The sequence below is a fragment of the Lithobates pipiens genome, unplaced genomic scaffold (genome assembly GCF_037356315.1).
Source record: "Lithobates pipiens isolate NorthernLeopardFrog02 unplaced genomic scaffold, aLitPip1_a1.2 Scaffold_16, whole genome shotgun sequence".
NCBI lineage: Eukaryota > Metazoa > Chordata > Amphibia > Anura > Ranidae > Lithobates > Lithobates pipiens.
This window is the reverse complement of record NW_027507748.1, coordinates 149037085-149049535: the sequence shown is the minus strand read 5'-3', so window position 1 is coordinate 149049535 and position 12451 is coordinate 149037085. Positions and strand designations below refer to the sequence as shown.

The following is a 12451-nucleotide window of genomic DNA, read 5'->3' as shown; positions in this document are numbered from 1 at the left end:
TCCCCTCTACTCCCTTCCCCTGTCCTATAATGGAACATCTCGAAAGATTGGGTAGGACACCCCCTTTCCCATTATTTCTATGGTTCTGGTTGACCATCTTCCATGGTCGTCTCGCATCCATAGTGTCCCTAGGATTCACACCCACATCCATAGGAGGCTCCACCCTACCCTCCCCCCCCCATCCTCCCCCCGCTCCCCCGACCCCTCAGCCTATGTTCCCATGTTAAATTCGTACATTGCTAGTTTTCCCTCTTTCTTTCCATCCACCCCGGGACTCCTGATCCATCCTATTTTGGGTTTTTTTCCCCGTCTCTCCAACATCTTTATCCTTCTCCCACTCTAGCTGCGGGGCAGGCTTTATACCCAGGCGATCGCAAAACTCTTGCAAATCTTCCGGGAAGCGCAGAACCGCAGATCGTCCCTCTTTCTTCCCTATCAAGCATGCCGGGAATCCCCATTGATATGGGATGCCGGCTGCAACCATCATTTCCGTAAGCGGTTTTAAACATCTCCTCCTCCTTAATGTCTCCACCGCTAAATCGGAATAAATCTGCAGCTCTGCGCCCCCGTAAGACACCCCTGGGCTTGTTCTAATTCTTCCCATCACCTGCATTTTTTCCTCAACATAATGCAACCTCACTATAACATCTCGCGGGGCTTCTGACCTTATTCCTGAGGGTCGGGTTATCCTATGAATTCCATCTATTCTTAGAGGATCTGAGGTTGCCTTGTCTAATAGGGGATTAAATATTTGTTGGGCTATTTCTCTGAGCGTTGAATTGCTATGGGACTCAGGGAGTCCTTTTATACGTAGATTCTTTCTCCTATTTCGGTTTTCTTGATCTTCTAATTTATACATTAAATTTCTATTCCCCTTTCGTAGCGCTGAGACCTGTCCTAATATTTCCTCTATTTTCTGCTCATGGGCCTCTACTCTATTTTCTATCTCCTCTACTCTCCCCAGTACTTGCCCAATATCTGCCCTTATTGTGGCAATTTCTGCTTTTAGGGAAGTTTCCATCCTTGAGAACATCTCCAAAAGCATCTCTTTTAGCTGTGAGGTTTGTTCTAAGGGTGAAGTCTGACCATGCCCTCCCGAGGCTAACTCTCCTTTCTCTGTGTCCACCTCCGCCCTTTCCTGGACTCCTTCTTGCCTCATTCCGCGCCCCCGAATACCCGTTCCGTTTTCCCGCGTTTCGGTTAACTTTGCGGGGATACTCTTCCCTCCTCTACTTTCTTCCCCCCTCTGCCTACTAGGGCCCGACCGCAGAGGTTTCTCCGCTCTCGGACTCCCGATCTCCTCTTCTCTTATACTGGAGTTTGCGGCCATATATTTCTGAATTCCTACCGGACTTGAGGCTGGGGTAATCGATTTGTTTGTTTTACTTGACTTCCCTTTCATGATGGCGGGGGGGGGGACACTTTTCGGATGACGGGGGGTTTTAACAACTTAATAAACAAATTTGATAGGCCTTCAAACGCCCTCGTAGCTTACTTTTTCTCAGGCCCCCTCTGAGCGGTTATTTTATTTATTTTATGCACCACCTCGCCTCCTGTACCTTTAACCCCCAACACCCCTGCTTCAAGCTCCTCTGACTCTTAGTTTCGAGCCTATTTCAATAATTTTTCACCCCAATTTGGTTACCAAACCTTCCCAAGGGACCCCCCTATTATATCCCTTTAAGGATCGTCCCCCTTGTCCATATGCCTATACAGGCGTGAAGCTTCCACTGATAAGGCTCAGCACCCAGGTATACTTAAACAAAGGTCTGGGGAATCACATTCATGGCTTCTTCCACCACCTAACTCCAGCATTAAGTCAATCGTTCCGGATATTACTGAGAGCCCTAAGAAATTTTACACTTATAAGTCCAGCATAATAAATATCCTCCAGCGTTACCAGTCCTCCAAATAGGGCAGTTTCCAATCACCGTTATTCTCTTTTAAGCCCCAATCTTTTCATCTCAGATCAGGCAATAAACAATGTTCACCTTAGCCACTTAGGTCCGTATACTGTGCAGAGCCAGACAGAGATCTCCAGTTATTCCCCTATCGATCTATCTCTATCTCTGGCTGTTTACTTGGAGAAGCACCTATACCCATAAGCAACAGTATATCCTTCAGTGTGGCAGTCTACTAGATCTTACGTCCATCTTCAATACCAGTTGGGGAATACCACTCTTCCAATATACCAGTAGGGGATTTAGGCTGTAAAAACCCCTGCAATCTTCTGACATGAGGACACTTCTCCAGCTTCCTCGTCCCAGGTCTTCTGCCCCCTTCCGTGCTGCCACACTACCCCCACAGAGCTACAACAAGACCTCAAGCTACATCCAGCCCTCTCAGACTGTCACGCTTACCACCTCCACGCCTCAGGCTCTGACAGGTCAATCCAGCTGCTCCACAGTCTGTGTCCTCCGAGGTCGGCTGTCTTCCTTCCCAGGCCGCGGAGCGGTGTGTTGGTGGGGGTAGGTGAGCGGAGGTCCAGGCAGTGGGAGTCAATAGTTTGCATGTACGTGGGTTAGGGCAGGCATGCCGCGGTTCGTTCCTATGCGCCTCACGGCGCCTCGATCAGCTGGCCGGTCCGTACCGCTCTATGACCTCACTGTGGGTTTCTTGATCTTGGATGTGACCAGTGTCATCCTCGCCTTTACTGTGGTGGTCATCTGAATCTGAAGAACCGAGCAAAGTGTCTAACAGAGACACTTGCCTCTTCTCAGAAAATTTCATGTCTGCACTGGTTGACCGTTGTTCCTCACATCGATGTTGCATTTGCTCTTCCTCGTATCTTCTTTTCACTTCAAGAGCAAGAGCTTGGACCTTGAGGTGAACTTTTAAACTGTCCTCTGCTGGCAGGAATTTTAGTTTGCGGAATCTGGGGTCCAGGGCTGCTGCAATAAGACATATATTTTCTCCACCATCATCTCTGAATTTCGTTTCCCGCTCCCACCTTGATGTCATCTCCTGTGCAGCAACACTTTGGAAAGCTTTAACTGCTGCTGTCTCGCAAATTGTGCTCTGTATGGATTTCTGGAGGCCCTTTACCAGAGGAGGTAGAGCAGAAGCAGTCACATAGGACTCTCCACTCAAGAAAACAGTAGCACACTCAAATGGCTTCAGGACTTGTTCCACTTCCTCAAGTAAGCTCCACTGATCACGTTTTAAATCTAGGAAGCGCTTCCCTCGTGGTGTGACATCAGGATCGGAAAGAGTTGCAGTCACAGGCCACCTCTGTTCAAGCAGGCGGCTGATCATGTGTAAAGTACTGTTCCATCTTACGGATACATAATTTATTAGTGTGTGCTCAGGGGTACCCATTTGTTGCTGCTTTGCTTTAAGCTTTGTAGTGGCCAGCTCACTTTTTTTTAAATGTTCCACAAGGCACTTTGCAGCCCTCAGGGTCTTGCTGATCTGGGGATCCCTCAGGGCATGGTTGACAACTAACTGCAATGTATGACCAGCACACCTGAGAGAGATGCCATGCTTTTCTTCCAAAATACGCAGAGCAGCGACAACATTTGCAGCGTTATCATGGACAACTACATTTACATTGGCCATGGATATCTCAAACTTTTCAGCTGCTTTTTCCACCCAGTTAGCAATGTTTTCAGCTGTGTGCCGATCTTCAAGTGGCATATTGGTCAGATTGTACGATGTAAGATTCCAGTCTTCATTGATGAAGTGGCATGTGACACCCAAGTATGCCTCTGTGGCAATGCCGGTCCATGCGTCTGTGGTGAGAGCTATTTTTGATTTCACATCTTTGAGTGATGCTTTCAATCTTTCAAAATTCTCCTCATATTTCTTCTCCATCAGCTTAGTGAAATGGGACCTGGAGGGAAGTGTGTATCCTGGGTAAAACGTGTTGATCATCTCACGAAATCCTTGACCGTCTACAATGGAAATTGGTCTCATATGTTTTACAATCATGTTGAGTATGCTATTGGTATATGCAACGGCCATTTGGGGTGAGCAAACAGTGACATCCTTTTTATGGAAGAAGAACTCCTGTACACAGCTTTGCCTCTTCCTGAGAAAAAAAAGACACAATAATAATTAACATTTAGGAACCTGAACCAAGTTTAACCAACATGAATGCTCAATGCTGCTAATAATGTACTTGTACTGCATATTTAAAAGAGGGCACGGGTAGTGTAGTAAATGTCTGTCTGCAATTAAATTAATATTATATTGTTGCTGCTCTGTTTATTGGAAGAAAAGCATGGCATCTCTTCTCTCAGCTCATACATTGCAGGAAGTTGTCAAACCATGCCCTGAGGGATCCCCAGATCAGCAAGACGGCTGCAGTGCAAAAAGTGCCTTGTGAATGTGAAACATTAAAAAAAAAACATGAGATGGCCACTAAAAAGAAATTAGCAAAGCAGCACAGCAACAAATACCCCTGGCCCCTGAGCATGCACTAATAATAATGTATTCTACTTACTAGCAGTAGCAGCATGAGCAATAATGTGTGTGTGTGTATGTGTATATGTGTGTGTGTGTGTGTGTATGTGTGTGTATATATATATATATATATATATATATGTATGTATATGTATGTATGTATATGTATATATTAATAAATATTGACCACAAATTACTCCCAAAATGAACAAAATACTAGTAAGTAAGTACTTACAAAGATGGCTCGTCCGTTTGAGGCCGTAGTGCGCCAGGATGTTTTCTTCTGAGGTGCTCGTGCATCGCAGTAGTGCTGCCGTGGTACGCCAGTTCGGTTTTGCAGAGGGAACAAAGGACCATTTTATCTGGCCTCTGTTTAAAGAATTCCCATACCTTTGAAAGTCGTGGTCTGGATTTTCGTGCTGCACGGGAACTTTTTTCCCCATTCCCGGGAGTGGGAGCAGCAGCTGCCGCCGCCATTTACCCACGAGATGACACGTGCGTGACGTGTCGACGCCATTTACGCATGTCGACGAATTTTCGTAGTCGACGTAGTCGATTACGTCGACGCGTCGTGGCAGCTCTAGTCCCTACCCTTAAGGAGCTTACAATCTAAGGTCCCTAACTCACATTCATATATACTGGGGACAATTTAGACAGTATCCAGTTAACCTACCAGCATGTCTTTGGAGTGTGGGAGGAAACCAGAATACCTGGAGGATACCCACGCAGGCACAGGGAGAACATGCAAACTCCAAGCAGGTAGTGTCATGGTTGGTATTCAAACCGGTGACCCTTCTTACTGCCAGGGGAAAGTGCTATCCACTACACCACTATGCCACCCACATCGACACCTGTAAAGGGAGGAAGGACTGTTGTAAATTACCTTTCCATTGCAAGCTGTTTATCAATAGTCCCATCCGCCAGAGTTTTTATGTTATAAGGCCTTTGATGATCCCCAACATTGACCTGCAGACAGCAGACGTTTGACCTTCACTACTGTGCATGGGTCATTGCTTCAGCAAAAATATATTGGGTGGGATATTCGCCTAAAGCTGATCTCCGATTAAAAAAGACGCAACTTAAAGCGGTAGTAAACCCGCATTTTTTTTTTTTTTTTTTTTTTTAAACCTGCAAAGCAAAAGGCATAATGAGCTAGTATGCACCGCATACTAGCTCATTATGAAATACTTACCTTAGAACGAGGCCCCGACATCTCGCCCGATCCACGCCGAGGAAGCCGACATGCTCCCTCGGCGTCTCTTCCGGGTATCGCGGCTCCGGCGCTGTGAGTGGCCGGAGCCGCGATATCGTCACTCCCGCGCATGCGCGCGGGAGATTTAAATCCGGCCGGACGAGCGCTGCCGGATTTTCGCGGAGAGAACCCCCTTGTGCGCATGCGCCGCTGCAGTCAGCGGCGCATACCGAGGGGAATATCTCCTAAACCGTACAGGTTTAGGAGATATTTTTTTTACCTACAGGTAAGCCTTATTATAGGCTTTCCTGTAGGTAAAAGTTAAAAAAGTGGGTTTACTTCCACTTTAATGCAACTCTGCATTATCTTTTTTTTTTTTTTCAAATGCATGCAGTTGTAAATATCTGAATTTTACCTGGTAATCAGCCATTTGCAGTTCACTGCAAAGCTCAATCTGGCAGAGGGGAGCACAGCACAAGGAGCCAGTCAATTGGGTGTTCATGTGCTATCACATGATTGGAGCGACAGAGAGAGGGGCTGATTGGTATGCTGCCTTTTCAGTCTGTTTTTCATCTGGCAGGGCTATTTCAGGAATGAATGAAATCCATATACTTTGGAAAAGGGTATGTATTTGAAATGTATTTAAACTTAAAAATATAATACATTGTCTCCTTTTTTGTCCTGAGATGTGAGTATAAAGATACCACTCTAGTCTCCAATCTCACAGTAAATAGGTTCACCCTGATTTGACTTCACAGGTGCTGGCTCTGTGCGTAGTGAAGGAGAAAAAAGGAGAAAAAAGTTCCTGGATGGCCGCCCTTCAAAAAGGCATCTTTATTTAGTCTAATAAAATCCAAATAGTCACATCATCAAACCATGGCAGACAGGATAGATGGCTAATGCGTTTCACGCCTCATGTGGCGCTTAATCATAGCTAAAGAGAGAGTGTACAATATATATATATATATATATATATATATATATATATATATATATATATATAGGCACATTTGGCTGATCTAGAAAATAGCCAATCAAAAAATGTTAAAAGCACACCAAGAAAGGTTAACGCCTCTGAAAAGCTTCACCTGGCAAAAATGAAACACACCTGAGCCAACAAAAATTGTCTGGTAGGACTAGAAGTAAACAAGTAAAATAAGTAAACATCATAACACAGTCTCTACAAAGCATAAACAAACAGGGCTCACCCCACAAGGCGTACTCCGTTGATCAAAACAATTCTGTATATTCACGGGTTAAAATCGGAGCCAAAAAAGAGGGGGCTATAGTTCACATCTGTTGAGCGCCAAAAAATGCTTATAGACACTGGTGACACAGGTCTTGCGTGAGACCAAAAAGACCTCATAAATATATAGGGGGACCCTGAGGAAACCAAGAATGATACAAAGCCTATCCTATAGTTTTCCACATGCGCACTGTTATAGAGACAGCATGCATGCAGGAGAAAAAAGTAAAAATAGGAAAAAGGAAAACCAAATATCTGAGACAATTAGGTTATGTGTAATTGCCAATAAAGTGTATCAATCCGATAGGTCCTAATGCAAATACAAATCAAATTGAATTGTCTATAACCTTGAAAGATATATCGTTAGAGGCAGCACACGGTCAAAGAGTGGGCCATATACTATGCAATCGCATGAATCGCTTATGATAGTTTAATTCTATCGTGACTACGTGTCAACTATTGTATGTGTTGATGTTACTCCAAACTATATATCTGTAACTAAACATCTAGAACAACTAGATTGTATATGATTGCCAATAAAGCATATTGATTCAATGAAGAGCTCCCTATAAAAAATTGAAATCAAGTCATTTGTAACCTAATAGAATATATCATAAAGAACAGCCCATGATCGAAAAGGAAAGCCATACACTATACATTCGCCTAAAATGTTAATTTAAATCTATTGTGACCCCATATACAAAGATAGGAATCAAATTGTCTATAAACCGGAAAAAAAAAAAAAAAAAAAAAAATATATATATATATATTATATATCTCTCGTTAGAGGCAACACATGGTCAAAGAATGGACCATACACTATGCGATTGTGTGAGTCACCTATAGTTTTTATTTAAATCTGTCATGACTACATGTCAACTGTTGTGTGTATTGAGGTCACTCAAAAAGTGTGGGCGGCTATATATCGGAGACTAAATATCTAAAGCAACTAGATTGTATATGATTGCCATTAAAGAATATCTATTAAATGGGAAGCTCCTAGCACAAAAATATAAATCAAATCTGTAACCTGATGGAATATATCATCAGAAACAGCCCATGATCGAAAAAGAAAGCCACACACTATACAAGTGATGGCGAACCTTGGCACCCCAGATGTTTTGGAACTACATTTCCCATGATGCTCATGCACTCTGCAGTGTAGTGGAGCATCATAGGAAATGTAGTTCCAAAACATCTGGGGTGCCAAGGTTCGCCATCACTGCACTATACAATCACGTAAATCGCCTGAAATATTCGTTTAAATCCATCATACTACATGACAGTCATTATACATATTATATTAAGACCACTCAATGAGTGTGAGTGACTATATAAGAGTGCATTCCTGGAATTGTTTTCTCTGGCAACAACCTAAAAGTTTAATGTCTTCACCGCAGGTCTATGCAGAGACAAACAAAACTGAATGTACCATTAAAGTTAAAAAATACACTAATAACAGAAAAAAATCAAAAGGCATCAAAGACTAACTAAAACCAAAGGCGCATATTAATCAGATGGACGACACTGATGGTATGCGACTACATGGAAGAGGCTTCCCAAAAAGTATCGCACAACCTAGAAATCGTCATTGATCATACATAATTAATGAAAATGTCTGAATCAGTGTCTATTCATAAAAAGGAGAGACGTCCCGCTTGAAGTTCAGCACAGTGGGATGCCTAGTATTTAAAGATCCACCTGACCTATTTGCATAGAGGACCAAATTTATCCCCGCCTCTGGGTGGTTTGATCACCTTTTTCAAACCTTGAATACAAAGACAAAGTGTCACCCGAGTGTACCTCATTCCAGTGATGAGCCACATTGGTCGCATGCTCCTTGTCTGTCGTAGAGGTGGTCATAAAGGTGATCCCTTAGTCTGCGAATGGTTCTACCTACATACTGTATAGAACAGGCAACACTAGTGATCACATAAATTATGTATCATGTGTGTCAATTTATAAATGACCGTGTTTTGTAAGTTTTACCTGTAGAAGAGGAGGTAACAGTGTCACCTCCTTTCATAAAGGGGCAATACACACAGGACTGGCCACCACATTTTTGTAAGTTCCTTTAAACTGTAACCAATGTGTGACAGGTTTTTTACTAAGATAAAGACTGGGGGACAATAGTCCACCAAGAGACGGTGCTCTTCTAGATACTGTGTGTATATTCCTTTCAAGAATTTGAATAAACTTGGTCATTAGATAGTAGATATTTTGTCACAATTTTAGTAATTTTTTGGAACTCAATGCTATATGGAGTGGAAAAGGTCGGAATGGAACTGGGTTTATTAGAATTATTACCCATATTAGGTATGTCAATTAACAGATCAGCCTGACATGCTTTAATGACAATCGATAATGCCCGAATAATGGTGGACTTAGAATAACCCCTAGCCTCAAATCTTGCTGACATTTGTGATGCCTCTTGTTCAAAATTTACTTGTCTAGTGCACAGTCTTCTTGGGCTCAAAAACTGACAAACCGGAATACTTTTAATGGTGTGAGATGGATGGCTAGAGTCTGCCGCCAGCAGGGTATTAGCTGCTGTCGGTTTCCTATATAAATTGGTGACGATCTCATGGTTGTCGCCCCTGAGCCTCACATCGAGAAAATCAATAGTAATTGGATTGTGATGTCCTGTAAACTTTAAATTCAAGTTGATATCATTCATATATTCTAACCATCGATCCAAAGCGACGTGAGGATCAGAGAAGACAAACAGCAGATCGTCAATGTAGCGACAATAGAAGACAGTGTCCATTCGATGGGGACTTTCAGATCCAAAGGTGCGGGACCTTTCCCACCATCCCATATACAAATTGGCTAAGGATAGTGAAAACTTTGCTCCCATGGAGGCCCCGCATCTCTGGAGATAAAAGTCCCTGTCGAACATGAAAAAATTGTGTGTTAAAAGATATTCTAAGCACATGACAAATTCCTGTGTAGCTAAAGAGAACCTTCCTGATTTCTTAAGGGTAAAAAAGACGCTGCCTGTAAACCCAGGGCATGTGGTATTGAGGAGTACAAGCTGGACACATCACGTTATCCAGCTGTAATGCTCCCTCCACTCCATGCCCTCGAGTTTGGACAGAAGTTTAGTGTCCCATAGCCCCGCAGTTCCACCACTGGTGGCTGTAACTGTTTGTCTATCCACTGTCCCAATCTTTCATTCAAAGAGTCTATACCCGCCACAATTGGTCTCCCTGTGAGAGGAGTTAAACCCTTGTGTAATTTGGGAAGATGGTGACAGATTGGGATAACAGGAAATAATGGTATGAACATGTCCTTTTGCGTGAATAAACCAATATGAACAGCAAGATCAAGGAGGAAAGACAAGAGATGTGGTGTCTGCTTCAGGAGTTAATTGACCATTAAAGCTGAATAGCAACAGATTTCATTGCAGCTTGGCCAAGGATACAGCACAGAAGCACACGTGTAACCTCTCTGAAAAAACACCCTGTGGTTCCATAAAAAATATAGCTGTGACCTTTCTATGGTTAATGGAGTTACCTGTTTACGTAGATGTTCCTTCTGATCTTCCAATTGCCTGACTGGCTGTTTCCTGTGTAATGCAAGCATTCTGCAGAACTGTACAATGAGGCTGCATTCACACCTGAGCGTAGCGTTTGCGGCGTTTTTTACCGCAATTCGCACCGGTTTCTACTGCGTTTTTTACCGCGATTTGCCGCGAATTTGTGCAGGGCAAAAGGTCACCAATGTTAAAAGAAGAAAATCGCCCAAATCAGCCCGATTCGCGCGACAAAAAAGGGTCCGGAACTTGTTTGAGCTTCAGGCGTAGGGCTTCAGGTGACTTGGAGTGGAGATGTGAACCATCTCCATTGAGAATAATGGATTTTTCCCCTCCAGCGTTTTGTAGCTTCAGGCGTCAAGCTACAAAACGCTCAGGTGTGAATGGGGTCTTAATGTTAGCAAAGATGAGTCCTTCGTGCAGAGCTTATTTTCTGAAAAACCTAAATGTGTAACCAGATTGCCACACCTTATTACTATGATATATTATGATTTTTATTGTACATTTTAATACAAATGCAGATAGCTGGGACTTTCACAGTGTCCTTTAGAAAAACATTTTACCATTCAAAACTGTAATCAAATCAAGTCTATTTTGAGCCCATCTTAAAATGTCAAAAAACACAAAAAGTAGAACTATAGGCACAACTTTTTTTTTTTTTTTTTTTTTTTTTGTGTGTGTGTAGAGTAAGGGATAGTTAACCCCTGTAAGGTTTATTTTGCTATCTTTGTCCCATTGGTGAGATTTGCCTTCACTTCCTGTCCCATAACAAAACAGGAAGCGATATGAAATCCCTGCAAATTAATGGAATTTCTTGGGGACCCCCTCATTGCCAGAACTAGTGTCTCCATTGGAATACTTTTCCCCTCTTTTCTGGGGACATCCCAAAATTTGGGATTTTCTTTTAATTTCACTTTCAAGGATAATGGGGAAACTTGACAAATGGAGAGTGAATCTCCCTAACGGGGACACAGACAGCAATAAAAACCTAATAAGTGTTCTAAACCATCTCCCCACTCTGTCCAAAACTAAAAAATAAGTTTTGCCTCTAGTTAAGCTTTATCCACTTGCCAACCTCCCTATATCAGTTTTACTGCTACAGGGCAGCCGCTGTGTGCAGGATGACGTGTATATATGTGATCCTGCACTTACGGGTAGGGGACGCAAATGTGCGCTGCCAGTACCAATCAACGGGTACAGCAGACTCGATGTTCACCGGCACCTGCCGATCATCAGCCACAGACACAGGACTGCAGTCTGCTTATGTAAACAAGGCAAATTTGCTGTTCTAACAAGAGGGAGGGTATGGAACCTGTGTCCCTGCAAAGCAGGGGACTAGGATCCATGTCTTCCCACAGTTTAAAAAAACACTGGCTAGGCACACGGTTAACCCTTTGATATCCCCTGATGTTAACCCCTTCCCAGCCAAATGTCATTAGTACAGTGACAGTGCATATATTTTTTTTTAGTCTGACGCAATATCGCATTCCTGCTATGTCGCTGATCGCTGTCATTACTATTAAAAAAAAAAATATCCCATAGTTTTTAAACGCTATAAATTTTGTGCAAACCAATCAATATATGCTCATTGTTTTTTTACCAAAAAATATGTAGCAGAATACATATTGGCCTGAATTGATGAGAAAATTTGATTTAAAATATATAAAATTTATTGGATAGGTTTTATAACGAAGAAAAAAAAATTGTTTTACTTTTCAAAATTGTCTGCCTTTTTTCGTTTATAGCTAAAAAAAACAAACCCAGAGGTGATCAAATAACACTAAAAGCTCTATTTTTGGCGGGAAAAAGGACATAGATTATATTTGGGTACAGTGTCGCACGACCACGCAACTGTCAGTTAACCACTTAAGCCCCGGACCATTTGGCTGGCCAAAGGCGATTTGGCACTGCGTCGCTTTAACAATTGCGCAGTCGTACGGCGTGGCTCCCAAACAAAATTGACGTCCTTTTTTTCCCCACAAATAGAGCTTTATTTTGATTGTATTTGATCACCTCTGCGTTTTTTATTTTTTGCGATATAAACACAAAAAACGTCAATTTAAAAAAAACGCAG

The 12451-nt window shown here is 42.7% G+C and overlaps 1 protein-coding gene across 1 annotated transcript in view; it reads left to right on the top strand.

The window, feature by feature from the left end:
- NCBP3 (nuclear cap binding subunit 3) overlaps positions 1-12451 on the top strand; it is a 103306-nt gene that overhangs the window by 82902 nt on the left and 7953 nt on the right.